Source organism: Odocoileus virginianus, chromosome 16 (genome assembly GCF_023699985.2).
Source record: "Odocoileus virginianus isolate 20LAN1187 ecotype Illinois chromosome 16, Ovbor_1.2, whole genome shotgun sequence".
Classification (NCBI taxonomy): domain Eukaryota; kingdom Metazoa; phylum Chordata; class Mammalia; order Artiodactyla; family Cervidae; genus Odocoileus; species Odocoileus virginianus.
In genome coordinates, this window is record NC_069689.1 from 37359416 (window position 1) to 37380500 (window position 21085).

Sequence of the window (21085 nt, forward strand, 5' to 3'; positions counted from 1 at the left end):
AGACCCTGTTGGAGGAGATCATTGAGATCATCAAGAGGATGTGACTGTCAGATGACCTTGTAGCTGGTCATAGGAAAACACAGGAGACTTGCCTCCTCCCCTGTCTTTGGACTGTACAGCCTGCACACCATTCCTGCACTAGGAGCTGCTTCAAGGACACACCTTTGAGAGAGTACTGCATTCCTGAAATTCTGGACTACCTATGTGACCCAACCCCATTAGGGTCTCTGTATAAAACTCTTAAAGAATATGGTGAGTGGGTGCAGAGATCAATTCATCTTGCAGTCACCAATCCCTTGCTTATTAAAACTGCACCATATCCATCTGAAAATCAGTTCTTAATATGCATCGGAAGCACTGACACTAAAGCTGAAGCTTCAATACCTTTGCCACCTGATGCAAAGAGGTGGGTCACTGGAAAAGACCCCGAGGCTGGGAAAAATTGAGGGCAGGAGAAGAAGCGGTTGAGAGAGGAAGAGATGGTTGGATGGCTTCACTGGCTCAATGGACATGGGTTTGAGCAAACTCAGGGAGATGGTGAAGGACAAGAAAGCCTAAGGTGCTGCAATCCATGGGGTTGCAAAGAGCCAGACATGACTTAGCTACTAACAACAACAAAATCAACCTGGAGTGGTCTGCCTCTTTCTTTGGTCTCTTCTTGTTTGCAGGCCATTGTTGAATTTCCCCCAGGGAACTCTTGAGGTTGTGAACCAGCAACTGGTAAACCAACCAGGAGACTGAAGAAATAGGTCTTATGAAAGACATTCAAGGGGTGAAATCCTAGGGTGGCTCTGACCTCCACATGAGGAGAGGTTGCCTGAATGTTAGATGCTCATGCATCACCACATGAATTCAGGGATGCCCCCCAAATGCCAGCTGGTTTAACATGTTTGTTTGAAGAACTGCACACAGCACACTATAGCAAAGAAGGGAAATAAGTGGCTTCCACGGTGGGCTGGCCTTCACCATGGGCAGTTTGCTGGACACCCAGTGCCCAATGAGAGGCTAAAAGCTCAAGTTAGAAAGTTGGAAGAGCTGAAGTTAGAGAAAGACTTAAAAGTTTTCCACTACTCTCCCAGCTTCAAGGCTGGCAGACAAAGTGGGAGAGCAGGATAATAAATGTATCATTTTACAAAACTAGGATTGGCAGGAACTCCCTTAGATTAAGGTCTGAGCACTTGTTACAAAGCCTGATTGGGATGCTAAGAGGCGGAGTCTCTGGGAAAGTCAGGATTACAAGGAGACAGATGTTGTGGTGATTGACAGTGAAACAAATGGAGCACCCCCTGCCATCTGATCCCTAAAACAAAGGAAAGGAAAGACCAGCAGCAACAACCCCACCAGCAGGGCAGCCTGAGATTCAGGGACATTCATGGTGAGAAAAGGTACCTCTGCTGAGCTACTGATATTGCTGCTGAGTTCCGACAAAAGGCCAGGGAGAGTAGCAGGCATGCCTAGTGCTGCTGTGGGATACAGGAAGCCATGGCACTTCTCAGGCAGGAGACAGAGGAGGAGAAAAATCACCACACACTCTGCCCTCCAGCAGCACCTGTGTGGCACCGTGGGGGCTCAAGGGACTCCCTCCCGTATTGATTGGATTATTCTAACCTGCAAGGCAGCCCAGTCCAGTGATCGGGGACGTGTGGCCCTCGAAATCTATAGATGAGGTACAACAAACTCTAAGGGAGTGGGACTAAGACAGACTACCTATATCCCTGTCTCTGAAGGCCTTTGTGGGCCACACTCACTACAGGGATGAAAGCCAAAATACTCCAGCTCATCCCAGCACCTGGTACGGGATGCTGATATCCCCATGCTGAGCCCAGTCATGGGATAAGGTATTTATAATGTTGGGCAATTCACTGCTGATCTGGGGGAAATGAATAAATCCTGGGGATGGGTACAGGTGGCCAAGGGAAAGACCCAACACAGAGACAGCTTGAGAAGCCAAAAGTTTATGCAAATTCACTGTAAAGGGTCCAGTAAAAATACTGAGGAAGTCAAATGTGGTTTGACCTCATTCCTACTGGAACCCAACCTAAAAAGATAAACCAACAACCCAACGCTGTGTTGGTCAGCCTATGAAAAGCCTCACAACCTGAACAACAGTTCAGAACTGCCTGGCTCTGCCACCCCTACCATACGTAGTGCTCCACCTTGCTCTAGCAGAGTCCTCAGCAATGCAGCCTTGTTTGGCTAGCTGCCTTCCAGGTCCCCGAGTATCTGATGCAGGCCAAGATTTCCTTCAGGTGAGAGCTGCTGAGGAGATCAGAGGCCTCAGACGGAGCTCACTATAAAATTATTATTAAATGTTTATAATCTCTCCCACTTAAGCATATACTAAAACAAGAATAAAATAGAAAAGTGTATACACCAATTAACTTTATATAACATAGGATGTGGGTAAGAAATTCTAGAACTTCTCTGGAAGGTGAAAAATAGAGGTGAGTGGACAGATAAAGACAAGGGTTTAAAAAAATGTTAACAGTAGCATAAGATACAGTATAATGGTCCTGAAGAACAGCAAAGATGGTTGGTTCCAGGAATATAATGACAGCAAAGGCACGGATGAGAAGTGATGGGAACTGGAGTCACTGAATACATGTAGATGCAACTTTTCCTTCACTCTTGACCCACTTTTTCTAGTCCAATTACAGAAAATAGCACACAGATCCGAAATTAGTCATCTCTAAAGAGTTTGAACAAATAGTCTTAGAAAAAATAGAGTGATGAGATAGCTGTCACAGTGATGAGTCTCCATGCTTGTTTGATGTTATGGGTTTCGGTAAACCTCAATAGCTAAATTCCTGCCAGCACATTCTTAGCTGAAGTCTGCCAGCCTGAAAATCCCATCCACTACGAGAAAGTGGATATTCAACTATAACCAAATACGTGAAAGAAGCTTTCAATACAAATAAGAAAGCTAACCCCTGGTCCCAGATGAAAGAATGTTATTTCAAACATTGGAGGGGGAAAAGAAAAAAACCTATATCTAACTGATATCCTTAGAAAAACTCTCAAGTTTTTATTCATTAAAAAAAACCCAGAATGACATCCTATGAAATATCAGGAGAAAAAAAGATGGAATGCAAAATAGCCCCTGAAAATTAGGAACACTGAGAAAATGATAGAAGAACTGAGAAAATCTTGTAGAACTTAGAGCAAAACAAATTGAAAATGTGGGAGACATAAAGGTATACTCTATACTGTCAAACAGACAAACAATAATAGAATTCCTGAAGAGAGAAAATATAGATTGTTAAAAAAAACTAATAACAGAAAATTTTACAGTAATAAAAAGTGACAGGAGCCTTAAAATTGGTAGGGCCCCGTAAACATAGAAAAGGATTAGGTATACTCACATGAACACATATGGCTACAATGACCTCAAATAAACGTCTCACCATGATTTTTCCCATATGCCAAGGATGAAGAAGAGGTTACAGAAAACAAAGGAAAAACAACCACCACCAAAACAAATATCAAAATCTAAAACAAAAACTGAACAAAAGTTAGAATGGTGTTTGCATCAGAAAAAATTACATAGTGGAAGATAATAGAAAATGGAAAATTACTCCAAAGCTTTAAATGGAAGCAATTTTCTCTCTGAGTTATATGTCCATTAAATTCAATTTTTAAAGTATGAATACAGAATTAAACATAAGAAATTTTATGTCTTATCCATCTCCATCTAGGAAGTTACCTGCAGATTTACAGACGCAAACTGAAAGAGTAAATCAAAGAGGAAGAAGATGGAATACCCAGGGAAAAGCAAATAGGCAGGAGATATTGAAGAGACGTGCACAATGACATTAATAGTTATGCACCAAAGTCCAGCGTAAACATTACAACTGAAAGCAGGAGAAAATAGTGTCCTGATGGTAAAGGCAAGGTGTTAGAAGATCATTAGGGCAATAAAGGCTAAAATACAATTTAAAATAAACCAATTAGAAACTATGGAAAAATCATTACAAAAAATAAAATATTATTATTTATAAATTGCTTTGTGATGAACCACATATACAATATCATACCATAAATGAAGTAAATTTGGTATTAAAATCCTTTCAAAATCATGTTTCCCGATGGTGATAGATTCTATGTATTTGCTCTCAAGGTAAATTTTATGACTAGTAATTGTTGCACAATAAATGCTTATTCTTGCCTTTTAAAAAAGGTTTTCCTTTGGGGGAATGCCCTCTCACATTCGTGTCATATGAGTACTGGAATTCTATTTCTTCAAATCACCATGGGTACAATGCAGACAAATGGCTTCATTCACCGTGTATGTGTTATACTGGAGGATTGCTTTCTGAAATCTCTCTTGATTTGCATGAGTTTTCTTCCTCCTTGTATCTCAATTGCATCTTGTTTCACCTTTCTACTGATCTTTATCATCTGCCACATACTACAGATTTTTAAGTTATTTATTTCAACCTCCCTACAGGACTGACTATTTTCTAGGAACAGATATTCTCACTCACTTCTACATTCAGCACCTTGGCCACAACAGGTGCTTCCTTGATATGTCTTGAATTAAGATAACAGATTAAATCTCCTTAAGCCTTGCTTAGATACAAATCTTGGACAGAAGTTGTTAAGACAAAGTTCTAGGGAGTGCCTTTTCACAAAGCTCAGAGATTGCTTCCCTATACACTTGATAAAAATGAAATTTTAAAATCCTAGGTTGCAGCTTTTATTATTTCACCCCCAATTTAAGTCCTTCCAGGGCCCCCACTATGTAATAAATCCATTAACAAAAGAGCCTAATATTGAAGACTTTTCTCTGTTAGATTGTAGCTTTCAGGGCCTTCATTTTAATAATTATATAATGTACATTTGCACTCAATAACTATTAGCTGAAAGTAGGATTTAATAAATTAATGAAGTATTTTAGAATAGGAAATCTAAGCCTACCACTACTTAGTTCAAACAGTCATGAATATGCTACAGAGAAAACACCTGGAAGTTAAAAGTTTTATTTCACTAAGAAAAATCCATAAAAGAGAAAGAAAATTCCTGCCACCCTCACTCAGTAGGATACCACAAAGATTAATGAGGTAATGCAATAAAAAGTGCTTTGAGCTATTCATACGAATGGTGCTTTACAAATGTACTTCATTGTAATTATTCTCTGCATTTACCCTTAATGCCATATCTAAAAGATTTTGAGTTAGAAAGGACAGTAACTTTCCATTATACAAAAGTTTTTTCAAAGTCATCTATTCCAATCTTGACCCCTGGGTAATTTTTTTTCTCAATTAAAATAGTCACCTTATATAATTTGTATTGTAGATTAGTTTAATGAATTAAGCTAGATGATATATATAAACTCCCTGGTTCTGGGAAAGATCCTAGTAAATACTTGTTTTTGTTATTTTCTATAATCAAAATAGTTATAGTAGAAATTATTTTAAAAGTTCTATCAGTGAAATTTTCAGGTGTATCTGGAACAAGAGGGACGCCAATTAAAGTTGGAATGTTGGCATTTGATAGACTCTCAGAATAAACTGGGCTCCCCTGGTGGCTCAGATGGTAAAAGCGTCTGCCTGCAATGCAGGAGACCCAGGTTTGATCCCTGGGTCAGGAAGATGCCCTGGAGAAGGAAATGGCAACCCACCCCAGTACTCTTGCCTGGAAAATTCCATCGATGGAGGAGACTGGTGGGCTACAATCCATGGTGTCACAAAGAGTCGGACACAACTGAGCGGCTTCACTTTCACTTTCAGAATAAATTATTTGAGACAAATTCTTGGATGATAATTGGTTGCTTCTTTGTATATTTTTGTGCAACATGTTGCCAAATCATATTACATTTTAAAATTGAACTTCAACAGAATAGAGAACCTAAAATAAACCCACACACCTATAGTCAATTGATCTTCAACAAAAGAGACAAGAACATACAATGGGGAAAAGACAATCTCTTCAGCAAGTGGTGTTGAGAAAGTTGGACTGCCTCATTTAAATCAATGAAGTTAGATCACACCTTCAACACCATACACAAAAATAAACTCAAACTGGCTTAAAGGCTCAAATAAAGACAGGGCACCATAAAACTCCTACAAAAGAACAGAAGGGGAACATTCGCTGACATAAATTGTACCGTTGTTTTCCTAGATCAGTCTACCAAGGCAACAGAAACAAAAGCAAAAATAAACCAATGGGACCTAGTCAAACATAAACTTTTGCAGAACAAAGGAAATCATAAACAAAACAAAAGACAACCATTGATTGGGTGACCAACAAAGGCTTAATTTCAAAAGTATGCAGATAGCTCACACAAATCAATAACAGAAAAACAAACAATCCAGTTAAAAATAGGCAGAAGACCTAAACAGACCTACGGATAGTCAACAGGCACATGAAAAGATGGTCAACATGGCTAATTATTAGAGAAATGCAGACCAAAATTACAATGAGGTACCACCTCACACCAGTACGAATGACCAACATTAAAATGTCTACAACTAACACATGCTGAAGAGGGTGTGGGAAAAAGGGAACTCTCCTACACTGTTGGCAGGAATGTAAATTGGTACAGCCACTATGGAGAACAGAATGGAAGATCCTCAAAAAACTAAAAATAGAGTTACCATGTGATCCAGAAATCCCACTCCTGGACGTATACCCGGACAAAATTATAATTTAAAAAGATACATGCACTTCTATGTTCATATCGGCACTATTTACAATAGCCAGCACATGGAAACAACTTACATTCCATTAATGAATGGAAAAAGAAAATTGTGAGATACACACACACACACACACACACATATGTGTATATACACACACACATATATATATGACAGAGGATGAGATGGTTGGATGGCACCACTGACTCAAAGGACATGAGTCTGAGCAAACTCCATGATAGTGAAGGACAGGGAAGCCAGAATGTGCATGCTAAGCTGCTTCAGTCGTGATTGACTCTTTGCGATCCTATGGACTGTAGCTCACCAAGCTTCTCTGTCCATGGGCTTCTCCAGGCATGAATCCATGGGTTGCCATGGGATTGCTGTGGGTTGCCATGCCCTACTCCAGGGGATTTTCTTGACCTAGGGATTAAACTCTCATCCTTTACATCTCTTTCACTGGCAGGTGGGTTCTGGACCACTAGAGCCATCTAGGAAGCCCTGTAGGAGAATATATGTATATTTAAATAAAGTGTATACACTGTATATCAACTATACTTCCAAAAATAAAAAAATAAAACTGAATTTTGCAAAACTGTTCACAATGACAGCCTAAGTCTAATAGGCCAAGCTGTCAAATAAGCAATTTACTAAGTGATCATTATTGAAACACGTTATTTTTTGGAATACAGGAGACATAATCCAGACACAGACTGCTTCAATGTAGTAGTAAGCTGGATCTATTAATATCCAACATTAAATAACATCCTATGTTGAACAAAAATCACGGTAATAAACCTATGTGCAGTTACCCTAAGCCTATAAGCATCACACTTCCTGATTTCAAAATACATTACAAATTACAGTATTCAAACTAGTTAGGTACTGGCATAAAAACATACATATTATTGAATTAATTACAGAGCCCAAAAATAAACCCAAGTATGTAAAATCAACTGGCTTTCAGCAAGAGTGTCACGACTAAACAATGGGAAAAAGATAGTTTCTTCAACAATGGTATTGGAAAAATTGGATATTCACACACAAAAGAATGAAATTAAACCCCTATTTTAGACCACTCAGAAAAATTAACATAAAGTGGTTTCAAGACTAAAATGTAATACCTGAAACTATATAACTCCCAGAAGAAAACAGAGGGGAGAACCTCTTTGACACTGGTCTTAGCAAGGATTTTATGTACATGATAGCAAATGCAAATCAAAACCACAGTGAGACATTACCCCACACATGTTACAATAGTTGTTATCAAAAAGTCAAGAGTTAACTATTGCTGCTGAGGATGCAGGGAAAAGGAAACTCTTGTTCACAGTTGGTGTGAATATAAATTGGTACAGCCATTATTGGAAAAATATAGTTAAGTAGATTCTTTAAAAAATGAAATAAAGAACTACCATATGAACGAGCCATTCCACTTTTGGATATACTTTAAGGAAACAAAACCATTATCTCAAAGAGGCATCTGTACTCCCTTGTTATTGCAACATTATTCACAATAGCCAAGACATGGAAACAACCAGTGTCATACAAATAAATGGATAAAGAAAATGTGGTATATATACAGAATATTATTCAACCACAAGAGGAAGGAAGTCTTGCCATTTGCCACAACATGGATGACCTTGAGGATACCATGTTAAGTGAAATAAGTCAGATAAGACAAATATTTTATGATCTAATTTTTATGTGAAATAAAAAAAAATCTTAAACTTATAGAAACAGAGAACAGATTGGTAAATGCCAGGGTGTGTGTGTGTGTGTGTGGATGGGGGCGGGTGGTAATAAATGGGTGTAGGTTGTCAAAGGGTATAAACTTCTAGCTATGGGATAAATAAGATGTAGATATCATGTGCAGTATGATGAGTTAATAATAGTGTATTACACATCTGAAAGGCTTCCCCGATAGCTCAGTTGGTAAAGAATCCGCCTGCAATGCAGGAGACTCTGGTTCGATTCCTGGATCGGGAAGATCCCCTGGAGGGGGATAGGCTATCCACTCCAGTAGTCTTGGGCTTCCCTTGTGGCTCAGCTGGTAAAGAATCTGCCTGCACATTTGAAAGTTACTAAGAGAGTAAATCTAAAAAATCCTCATCACAGAAAAAAATGTATTTTAAGTATATGAGGTGATGAATGTATAAACTAACTTTATCATGGTAAACATGCCACAACATCACATACATATCAAATTATAATATTGTACACTTTAAACTTGCACATATTATATGTCAAGTATATCTAAATAAATCTGGGGAAAAGTTAAAAGTAGAAAACAAAAAGAAAGGTAAAACTAAGGAAATGTGATAGGCTGATGTCTGAAATGGTCCCCAATGCTTTCTATCTCTCAGTACTCATGTCTTTACCAACACTCATGTTCTGGGTTTTGGTGGAATACATGATTTGTTTTCCACCAATAGAATGTGACATGGAGACAGATCTCGTTTCTGTGATTGTATTATAAAAGACTGTGACTTCTTTACTGTCAGCAGGCTTTCCCTATTGCTTTCTTGGTTTACATGGTTGATGGAAAAAACTGCCAGGCAGTTAAGTTTACATGGCAATGAACTAGAGGGCCTCTGACCAACAGTCAATGAGAAACTGCGGTCCTCAGCCCAATGACACTTAGGAACCGAATGCTGTCAACAACTACTTTGTGAGCTTGAAATTATAGCATTTTCTAGTTGAGCTATCAGATGAAACCATAGACTTTGGCCTTGGTTGCAGCTTGGTGACAGGCTAAACGGAGAACTTAGGCAAGCCACACCTGGATGCCTGAACCATAGAAACTATGATACAACAGATAAGTTGTTTTTAAGTCATTAATTTTGGGTGTGCTTTATTAAGCAGCAACAGACATCTGTTGTGTATTTTACATTTGGAAGCTTGTATGGAATTGATTTTTTTCTTTTTTTTATAAGTATGTGACAAGTAAGTATTCGAAGAAGTTTTGCAAAAATTTAGTGGAATCAAGCCAGTTCCCATGAGTTGTAATACTATTAAGATTTTCTCTAAAACAAAAAAAGGTATGTAATTTGCAACGTTAAAAGTTTACAACCTGCCTATAAAGCTGTAGGCCTGGACAAGGGTTTTCAAAATTTTGTAAGATGCACATAACAATGTTTGCTTAATTTATAAAAGAACACAGAGCTGAAACTCATTTTCTTATTAAATAACCTTAGAAGGTCAGTAAAAATGTAGAGGAAAAAGTCTAAAACATGCCTTGATTTCCTGCGTACATTCAAAGTTGCTATGAGTAACTTCAAACAATAACATCTCTCTGAGGCAGATTTTTTTCCAGTGGAGAAACTCTGTTTGGACTGGCTCTTTGATGACCATCTGTATTAAACTCCTTGTGTTACCCTTGTGTATTTATCCATTGTGTTTTTCTGCCTTTCTGGATGTTTTGTAGTTTTCTTGATAGCCAGACAAGATGTACTGGGTAAAAGGAACTGTTATTAACAGGTCTTTAGTAATATGGTGGTGATGTGTGCTAGGAGAGGAAGGGTTCTATAGTCCTATGATTGGGTCTCAGTCTCTGAGTGAGCCTATGCTTCTGGAGTTTGAACTTCACAAATGTTTAATTTTTTTCTACCCCTTAGGTGGAAGAGGATGACTAGAATGGGCTAGAGTTGGATATTTTCCTTCCCCAGGTAAGGCAGTCTCTGATAATATCCCAGCCATTCAGGCTTTGGTTTCCTCTGAGGACAGGCCTTGTTGAGAAGAGCCAAGTGCCCTGGCTTCTTACTCTCTGTTCTCCCCACTCCCTACCCTCCCCATACCCACTTCACCCCACCACCCACCTCATCTCATGCCCACCTCCAACTCCCCAATGCCCCCACCCAAGCCTGCCATGAAAAAGGAAAAAAACAAAAGGTTCCTTTTTCCCTCCTCCAGCACAGTTTGAGGCAATTTTTTTCTGATATCTATTGTGAGAATTTCATTGAGCTAGACATAAACCACACAAGATTGCGGGGGGTGGGGGGGACATCTATCAGTGGGTCACGGATTATTTAAACTCTCAGATTTGTCCACACCTAGCTTCTAGCAACTGATTATTTACAGTTCTGGCTTTCTCATGCAGGTACTGGTTGCTGGTGCTGATTCCCACTGCAGTTTCTACTCATGAGTCTCTGCTCTGGTAAGGTGAGACTTGGTATATTTGCCAGTCTATCTGTCCATTCTCAGGGCAGTACCTTGCCCGGTGTCCTCACCTCTCTTAAGGATCCAAGAACAGTTATTAATTTTCCAGTCTGTTTAGCTTTTTATTTGATGTTAGGACAGAATGGAGACTTTCAAGCTAATTTGCAGAAAATGAAAACTAAAGTCTTTAACACCTGCTCTACATTTAGATGTGTATTTACCCTCCGGCTACTCCTCCACTTTTTTGGAAGTTCAGGAATTTCAATGACTTAATTTCCCCCCACTGCTCTCATTATTAAATTATATATTTTCAACATTAATATGGTGACAATCCTAAATTCTATTCACACAAATACCCCTCCAAGCTATAATAAAATCCACCACCATCCTACTATTTAAGCAACACTTAACAAGACCTCAATCTAGACCTCCTGTTGGAGGGTAGCTGAAGTTTCTACAGTAGACCACTTAGCATCAGTGCAAAGGTCTAGAATGTGGCCTACCTCAGAAACTTTAGCAATCATTCATTATAAATCTGAGTTGCCTCAGTCCTTTCTTCTCTTTAAACTTGTTACTGTTTTAATCTTCAGTCCCTTTCCATTTCATTTTATTTTAACCCATAAATTACCACTAAGCCATACATTTTTTCCAGTTCAATGTGATACATTTTATTATTCTTCCAAGTATCCACTCCCTTTCCTGAATAGTTTTATATTTCTTAATCTTCCAGGCTTCCCTATAGGATGCGTGTACTAACATATCCCATGATCAGGCTTGACCATCTGAAATGGCTTGCTTTGGCCAGTGAGATGTCAGTGGCCACAACAAGTGCAATATTAGAAAAGATTCTTTTAAGAAGACAGAGTAGAATGGAGCCAAACCCAGGCTGACCTGAAGATCTGTCATCAAAACTTAAAAGCTTTTTGCCATTATCCACTAAGATTTTAGGGGTGTTGGTTGCCACAGGGGGAGTTGACTCACATACCTGAATTCAGCCCCACTGGCCAAGTATCTTTCACCAACATTCTCTTCCCCTCCTTGACTTTCTGCCTCACATGCAGAAAGTCCTCAAAAAGATCTCCATCCTTAAATATGGTTTTCCCTGACACCAATTCATGTTCTAAGAGCTTCTGATAAAAATTATAGAAATATAAAAATATGTACTTGGTTGCCATTATAAATTCTAAGTTTCCAAACTCAGACCTCTCAAATAATTTATTAATCTTTTCAGTTATCCATGATGACCAACTTTTATTACTGCAATTGCTATTCCAGACCTCCTTCCCTCAAGTCTCCTATGCATACAGCACAGCTTTCTTTTGCAGATTCTTTTGCATCCACCTTCACATACACATTAATCTTGATTCAGGCACTTATTTACATCTGCAGCCATTCTTTCTTTCTTTCTCCCCATCTCTGTAACCTATACCACTTTTCCACTTTGAGAGAAATACTACTACTCATGTCTTACCTCATTACTACCTTATTTGACATCTTCTTGGATTTTGATACAATTTTACCTTTTTTCTAAGTTATAAATGTTCCATCTGTTATTTGTCCATCCTACAAAGCAAAAGAGCTCCCAGTCCCAACTATGGGCCCTTCCTTTATCTAATTTCTCTTCACTATCACGCCCAAGATATTGAGTATGGACTATAATATTTCCTCCCTTCTCAATTACATCTCAGCCCCAAACCCAACTTTTATCTCCACCCTTACATTTAAGCTACTTTGACAAACTTATTACCTTGAATTTCTTAAAACTTTATACTCAATTCACTGTCATTGTACTTTTCTATTCTGAATTTTTTGACACTTTGCAAACTGGTTTTCTTTAGGTTTCATTTATTCCAATGCAGCTTTCTACCTTTGGTTTCTGTGATACCACCTTTTCCCTTCTCTGCTTCATTTTTGATGAATGAACACATTTTAAAATATATTTTTGCCATTATTTGCATTTTTAGTAAATGTATCTCATGATTATTATTTTACGAAACTGTGTATAGTGCATTAATTAGGGAAAATTAAATAAAATTAAGTGGCCTGAAGCCATTAGACATTTTCCCTAAGAATGAAATGCTTGTAATCAGTCTTGAAGGATAACCAAGCACTAACTAGGTTCACAAGAAGGGAACCTCATGAAGAGAGAAAAACAGATAAAAGTATATTCAGTAATGTTGAATTTATTTTTCAGAACTGACTCACCACAGATGAAACATGCAGGATTGAAAGTGAAAGTGAATTTGCTCAGTTGTGTCTGACTTTTTGCTACCCCATGGACTGTAGCCTATCAGGCTCCTCCATCCACGGGATTTTCCAGGCAAGAGTACTGGAGTGGGTTTCCATTTCCTTCCAAAACTGTGTATAGTGCATTAATTAGAGAAAATTAAAGTAAATGGCCTGAAGCCATTAGAAGTTTTCCCTAAGAATGAAATGCTTGTAATCATTCTTGAAGGATAACCAAGCACTAACTAGGTGCACAAAGAAAGAAGGGAACTTCACAAAGAGAGAAAAACAGATAAAAATATATTCAGTAATGTTGAATTTATTTTTCAGAACTGACTCACCAGAGATGAAGCATGCGGGATTAAACATAAATAAAATAATTTGATAGTAGTAAGGCTGTAGAACCTTTGTTACAATATTGTGCAAAGACCTCCCCCCGCAGAAGAAAAACAAGAAGGAAAATCATCAAATCACAAAAATAATATTTGCACATTATGTATTATGCAGTATTATATATGTATGTGTATATATGTATGTATATGTGTGTGTGTGTGTACATATATATACATATATATATATATGTTGCTCAGTCATGTCCAACTCTTTGCGACCCTACGGACTATGCTATGCATGGAGTTCTCTAGGCCAGAATACTGAAGTGGGTAGCTGTTCCCTTCTCCAGGGGATCTTCCCAACCCAGGAATCTAACCCAGGTCTCCAGCATTGCAGCAGATTCTTTACCAACTGAGCCACAGGGGAAGCCCAAGAAAACTGAAGTGGGTAGGCTATCCTTTCTCCAGCAGATCTTCCCAACCCAGGAATCGAACTGGGGTCTCCCACATTGCAGGTGGATTCTTTACCACATATATCATCAGCTTCTTGGGAGAAGATTATATATATTATATATAAAATATAATATATATATAATTCCTAATCTGGCCTTCCCAGGTGGCACTAGTGGTAAAGAGCCTGCCTGCCAATGCGAGAGGCATAAGAGACTCGGGTTAGATCCCTGAGTCGGGAAGATCCCCTGGAGGAGGAAATGGCGACCCATTACAGAGCCTGGCAGGCTACAGTCCACGGGCTTGCAAAGAGCTGGACACAACTGAAGTGACTTAACATGCAATAGTCCCTGCATCACTAAAGTATATAGTAAAAAAGCTTCAAAGCCAAATCTATCATAATGAAAAGTTTCACAAAAATGCCTCACTAAAAATGTTCTAAGAACCTTCTAACATGTTATTTTCCTAAGTGAGCCAACAACTGAAACAACATAATTTGAGTCCTATATTACATGAAGCTGATATTGTGCATACACTACTTTTCTTAGGCTAAATAGTACTGAAAATAATCACAAATAAATTAGCTATCTGCTCCATGAAATACATACTCCTGGAAAAATATGAAGCAACTAAAAAAACTTACTTATAAAAAAATGACTTTTCAACTCTTGCTTAAAGATACTTGCTCTCCAATCCAAAGCTACTAGCTCGCAAACTCTATCAATACCAACCAGTTTCCTAACTTAGATGTCACCATGTAATCATCTATTCTTAGCTTTAAGAATCCTATAAATATCCTCTCCTGAATTCCCTCTTCTAAGACACTACTAAAACTATGTTAAAACGGTATTCTATCTTACTGTGGTAAGTGTAACAACTTTAGATTTGCTTCAATATATTTTTCTGGAGGTCTTTTGGGGAGCTCATCATACAGGTAATTTACTGATACACTGCTAAATAATAGTGAACTTAACAGTATTATGATTTATTTGCATTTAACTGGTGCTGGGAAATATTCACAAGCTATATTAAAATTTCAGCTGAAGCTCACTGGCTCTGGAATCACCCATTTTTAGGACACTGGAAGCTAAATCACCAGGATACAGCTTTGAGAAAGATCTAACTTTTCTGTTAGTGAACACTATGAGAGATATTCTGTGTCTTTTTGTATACAGTGCTACAATCTTAGGGTCTTATATTTTGACTGGCACAGAGCAGGACCTAAATTTTTAAAAAATGTACCACTGAAGTCATCAGCATCCTAATATGTGAATTCAGCAAAATTCCTTTGGTTCCCATACACTTGAGGTCAGCAGAAAACTTATTTCAGGATAATAATTACATGCTATTTGATGATGGAACAACCAGTGACAACTTGCTGAGTGGTTTCCAGGTTCTTATATTCTTGGGAGAAGATGTGATCTTAAACAACTGGATGGTATATGGGTAACAGATTTCATTGTCTCACATTTTATCTATACAAACACTTACAGTATTGAAAAATAGAAAAAGAATTTGTCCTGAGGGTTAACTGTCCTTGCTTGAAAATGTCTTTGATGGAGAAAAGGGCTATCATCATAGTCTACATGGAAAGAGGGAAATGAGGGAGTATTAAATTACTTTGCATGAGGAATACATAGCATCTTTTTGTTTCCTTAATGCTTTCTCCATAATGAAAGGGGAAAAGAAAAAAAAACAATGTCCTCATGTCTGTGTCATCATGAGGACAGACATTATTTGAGCAGCATGACAAATGAATAATTACTAGCAAAAAGAAACTTGGGGGAAACCCCTTCTTTTAGAACAAAAGCTATTATTTAGTCAGAAATAGACAATGTGGGGGATGTGTTACCATTCCATAAATTGTTCAGTAAATTATGCAGCACACACAAATATCTCGTGAGATTGTGTATATAATTTCATGAGTGGACAGTTCATATCCAAGTGTGTGTGGAATGGGAAGCAAGGATATGATACTGAGCTGATCCATGAAATTAACATGTTGAGGAAAAAGCTTTAAACAGAGAGGATGTATGATGATGTATAAGCCACAAAAGTAACTTTCCTAATCTTGAGGCACTGGTTGTAGATTGTCATTGATTTGTTTTGCACAACGTAAAATGTGGATGAGCCAATATCATGGATAATTTAATGCAGAGTGACAAGAGTTAAGAGCTAAACTCATTTAAATAAGAACAAAATTCTAAAACAAAGAACACCACAAAAGTAATTCCACATATGGAATGTACTAAAAATAAACCTTTCCATACATTTATCTATAGGTGACATTAATATTTTTACACATCCTATAAAATCTCAGTCAAAACTGAAGAAGAGCACATAGAGTATATCATTATCATTTAGATGGCTTCATATTACACAATGTAGTCTCTGATAATCTGATTTCATGCTGACCCATTAATAATATTTTTCCATAGATATAGACGGTCTTTTGAGATGCAGATTTGATGAAAGAATGTAAAATAATGAATTACACATTGAAATCATCACATCAATTAAAGTATGATCTTTATACATTTTACTAGTTTCAAACTCTACCATTAAATATGAAATTCAATATCATCACAATAACCTAATTTGTTATGAGCTTAGGCTCTTCAGCTATATAATGTATTGACATCAACCTGCTTGTAACTCCATATATTAAATTCTACTTTCACATTCTGTAGGATCTCTATCATCTAGTCTCCTTCCAAAACTGAAGCAAAAATGGAAAAGTTAAAAGTATAACATGCTGATTTCCTTTTAGACATGAAAGAGAATAAGGGAGAGAGAGAAAGAAGAAAGAGAATAAGAAAGGTGAGGAGGGAGAGAAGGTCTGAACACTGGAGACTGAAGAAATGAGAGGCTTAGACTCATTTTGAATATATCATCCCATTAGTTTCCATTATAAATTATTAAAATAACACCTCTCAGGTTCTCTTCAAAATAGCTTGGAATTTGCATGTCATCCATCTGTAAGCCTTTGAGTGGATTATTTACAAATCTGAAATGGCCAATAATAATACATTTTCCGTTTTAAATCCAGCAAGTTTCTCTATAATTTGGAGAGAGAAATAGAAGGAAAAAAAACACTTTTTGAACCATGGCATCTTGAATTCAAACTCAAATAAATAACCCTGGATTTATTCACAAGGAGAACACTGCAAGATTTTTGTTTTATTTGTTTTAGCACTTTTCTAATAGCCCTCGATATTCAACCAGTCCATCCTAAAGGAGATCAGTCCTGGGTGTTCACTGGAAGGACTAATGTTGAAGCTGAAGCTTCAAATACTTTTGGCCACCTGATGAGAAGAGCTGACTCATTTAGGAGAAGGGGATGACAGAGAATGAGATGGTTGGACAGCATCACCGACTCAATGGACATGAATTTGGGTAAACTCCAGGAGTTGGTGATGGACAGGGAGGCCTGGCATGCTGCAGTCCATGGGGTCGCAAAGAGTTGGACATGACTGAGTGACTGAACTGAACTGAATAGCCTTCCTCAAGAAAAATAAAAACAATTCTCTGTGCCAGAGGAGTGCATAGCCTGATTCTTTGAATAAAAGATGTTCACAAGATCACTGAACAGTCCCATCTGATGCTCTTAAAAGCAAGATCCCTTGATAAGAGATTTCTGGAATACAACCATTCCCGAATTCAATAACTTGCAAGACAGGGATGACTGGTTATTGACCACACAAGAACCTCTCAGGTTCTCTTCAAAATATCTTGGGATTTCCATGACACTGATTTGTATGGATGCTTTATGTTGATAGATGTTTTAAAATGAAATTCCAAAAGGAAGCACTTAACCAAAATCAAAAACCTTACTGGCCATAATAGTGGAGAAATATAACTACCCAAATTATGAAAATGGAAGAGAAAATGCTATCTGTATATTCTTATTTGCCTTCTTACTTTTGTCTGCTAAAAGGATGAGGAAGACAGTAGATAAGAATTAAGCTTTGTTTTTATTAATGCAATTTATTTCCACAGGATAATACTGAAGCAAATAGTTCAATGGCATTAAAAATGGATTTGATTTAGTTAATGGAAAGAGAATCTGTAGTTATTTTAGCTGGGGATAAAACAATTTAAGGCTTTATGTTTGCATTCTTCAGTAACAAAATTTAAATGCGAAGCTGGGGAGAATGTTGCCTTTTATTCTGGTTTGTGATAAGTCAATATATTCTAACAACTAGCATAGCTTTACAGGTTTGGAAATTATATTAAATGATCTTTGATAGACTCCTATCCAGGAATCCAAGGGTTTCTATCTCAATGCAAATCATATGACTACTCCTTAAATGACCACAGTGAAACAGAATGAAAAGAATTATGATCACTTTAAACCTAGGTGGCATTCATCAAATGGTAAGACAAGGGTGAAAGGTCCTATATCCCATTTCCAGTTCTTTAACCTATCTACTGAAGTAATGTATTTTTCTCTTTAAAATGTCCCAAAACATATGTCACTGTACTTATAGGGTTTTGAAATTTTATTTTAAAGAATCAAAAGAAATTTGCTCTGTGAGCAGGTTTTTAAATTAGGCTTGAGGCCTCTGATTCAGGGAATAAGTGATCTTCCAACTCTCTCTCCTACTGGAGAGATGTCTTCTTTCAACCTGTGCCTTTTGGTCCAGTACAAATCAATGAACTCAAGACCCAATATACCATGTCTTAAAATCCATTTAGAAAACAACTGCTCCATTCAAAGTTCAGCTCCTTCCTTTATCAGAAATTGCTGGAAATGTAATTTTGCAGCAAGCATTTCATTTCTTGTCTTGAAATAGATTGAGATAAATGTGAAGTCAATGATTAGATAAACGTAATGTCTTGGTTTGATGCCATGATGCAATATTCGATGTTGTGGTCAGTACTGATGGATGTTTTGTATAGTTACTCAGCTGTATAATGGGACAAACTCCCATGACTCTATTTAAAATACCATGTGGTTCCCTTTCAATTAATATTACCAAAAGTACTTTGGCACAAATACAAAAAGCATGAGGGATTAGTGCTGAGCATGCAAATGTAGTTACCTTTGCTCTGGAGAGACTTCTTCTTTATACGATAAACTATATCTGTGTACAGTTTATTTACTGGGCTGGCTGCGCTGCATGCAGTAAATAAAAATTATTCCTTCTTCAAAAATCTCTTCCATGAGGTTATAAAAAGAAATCTCAGTAATCTCCTATATTACAGTTAAGGATTAAAGGTTGATGAGGTTAACACACACACATCAGCACAAGCCCAGGTGCTATGGCCATAGAAACGGTGTTTAAGAAAGTCTCTTCTATATTAATAGCAAAGAAACATATTCTCTCCTCCATTCCCTGCTACCAAGGTGCATACCATGCAATGTAAAAGAGAAGGAAAGGGAAGACAGAACTTTCTTTGAGAAGGAATACAAACCAGAATATCCACAGTGCCTATCAAAATGTTGTTTGGAAATGTAGAGGCTAAATTTTCTGGCACACTGGGACCAAGACTGCCTAACACAGGAATGAATCAAGGGATAAAATGCTAAATACGTTTACTCAAGTTTTGCTTTTTATAATGGCTATTCTTTGGTAACTATATTTCATTGTTACATAAAAACTAGTGATTATCAGGGATGATACCCAGTCATTATCATTTGCTGCAGTGATCAAAATAGTAAATTTCCACAATTTACCTTTTTAAAAATTAAAATGCCTAATATTTTCTAAACATCTTAACACTTAAATAATGGTCAATACATCAACATTTTACTTTCTAGCACCCTTAGGTCAAACACAAGGTACTTAGTGATTTAGAAAGATTTATTGTCTCTCCTACTGAAGTAATATGTGATCACTATTTGCAATACTTAGAATAATTTTTCTGATTATTTTAGTTATTAGTATTTATAGTAATCAAAATCCTAAATGTGTACTTGCTTCAGCAGCACACATACTAAAATTCGAATGATACAGAGATTAGCATGCCCCACACAAAGCTGACATGCAAATTCATGAAGCATTCCATACTCACAAACACACACTCGCTAAAACAACTATATAACACCTCTCTTCATATCATGAAAAAGAATCTTGATATACCTAGGGAGGCATATGCCTATGCCCAAGACTTACAAATATAGACATGTTTGAAATTTTTGTAATTTTCTAATTTTTTAAGTCAGTCTTTGTAAATAACTTTAAAAAATTTCTTCAGAAATATTTTAGATTTTTTTTTTTCTGTAATGCTTGAATTCTACAATCACACAGTCTGAGGTTTTGGTGTGTTTTCTTTTTTCCCTGTGAAAACTTGTTTCCCTATTTCTGATATTACAAAATTGCATGATAATGGTATATTTTGGTTGGGGCCATTTTAATTCATGGGTCTGGTACTTAGTGAATGACTTTTCAATATGGAGCCCTTTTTTTTTTTTTTTTTCCTGTTCTAGGGACTTCATGAATTATTTCTTTGTCAATTTCCCCCTACCTCATTTTCTGTGATATTCTAAAACTTCCATTAGACAATATTTAAACATATGGATCTTTTCTCTACTATTTTCCATTGCTTTGCATTTTTTCTGCTTTTTAGGTTTCCTCTCTCTTCCAAACTTTCTATAATTTTTTTCAAGTAACCTTTAAATCTATCATTTTGTACACAATAAGTAAACACCTTTTCTTCTTGAGGATATGAGTTAGAGATTTTTTTCCCCCCTCTGCATTCCCTCAGGTTCTGACTTTTTCGGTTTACTTAAGTTTTGTTCTTCGTTTTTCTTGGAGGCTTCACTAATGGTGGCAATCAGACAAGTTTCAGTTGCTAAAAAGCTCTCTCAGGACCCGTATTATAACGCTTCAGAATCTATATGTTACAGCCAGGAAAGAATACAAAATAGCAGCGGCACTGAGGTCAGGAAACGCATCTCAAGGAAAGGCTGCCTACAGCACAGGTCGGAAGACAAGTACTCCTTCCGACCTTCTGACCTTCCTCCACCTGCAGGACTGCCCTGGACACACTTTCTCAAACCCCAAACCACCCAGTAGGCAGAGAGCAACTAAAAACCCAGGGCCCTAGTCTAGGCATATTCCTGTGAAGTAACCAGCCCGCGGCAGAACCCTTCGAGGGTCTCACTTACACCAGGTGTAAACCATCCTCACTGCTATCCATAAACGACGCCTCACACGCCTCGATAAAGCACCAGAAACTCACCATGGCCAAAAAGCATCGCTATTAAATCACTACAATTCAGCCTTGACTAGGAGTCAACACTGTCTTGGTCTGTCTCGTTTCACCAAAACATTCCAG

General features: G+C 37.4%; 1 non-coding gene across 1 annotated transcript; it reads left to right on the plus strand.

The window, feature by feature from the left end:
- Nucleotides 1-19717: 19717 nt before the first annotated feature.
- On the plus strand, nucleotides 19718-19819 carry LOC139038792 (U6 spliceosomal RNA). The gene has a single exon (XR_011491936.1). It is a non-coding gene; the product is annotated as a U6 spliceosomal RNA (small nuclear RNA).
- The last annotated feature ends 1266 nt before the right edge of the window (nucleotides 19820-21085 follow it).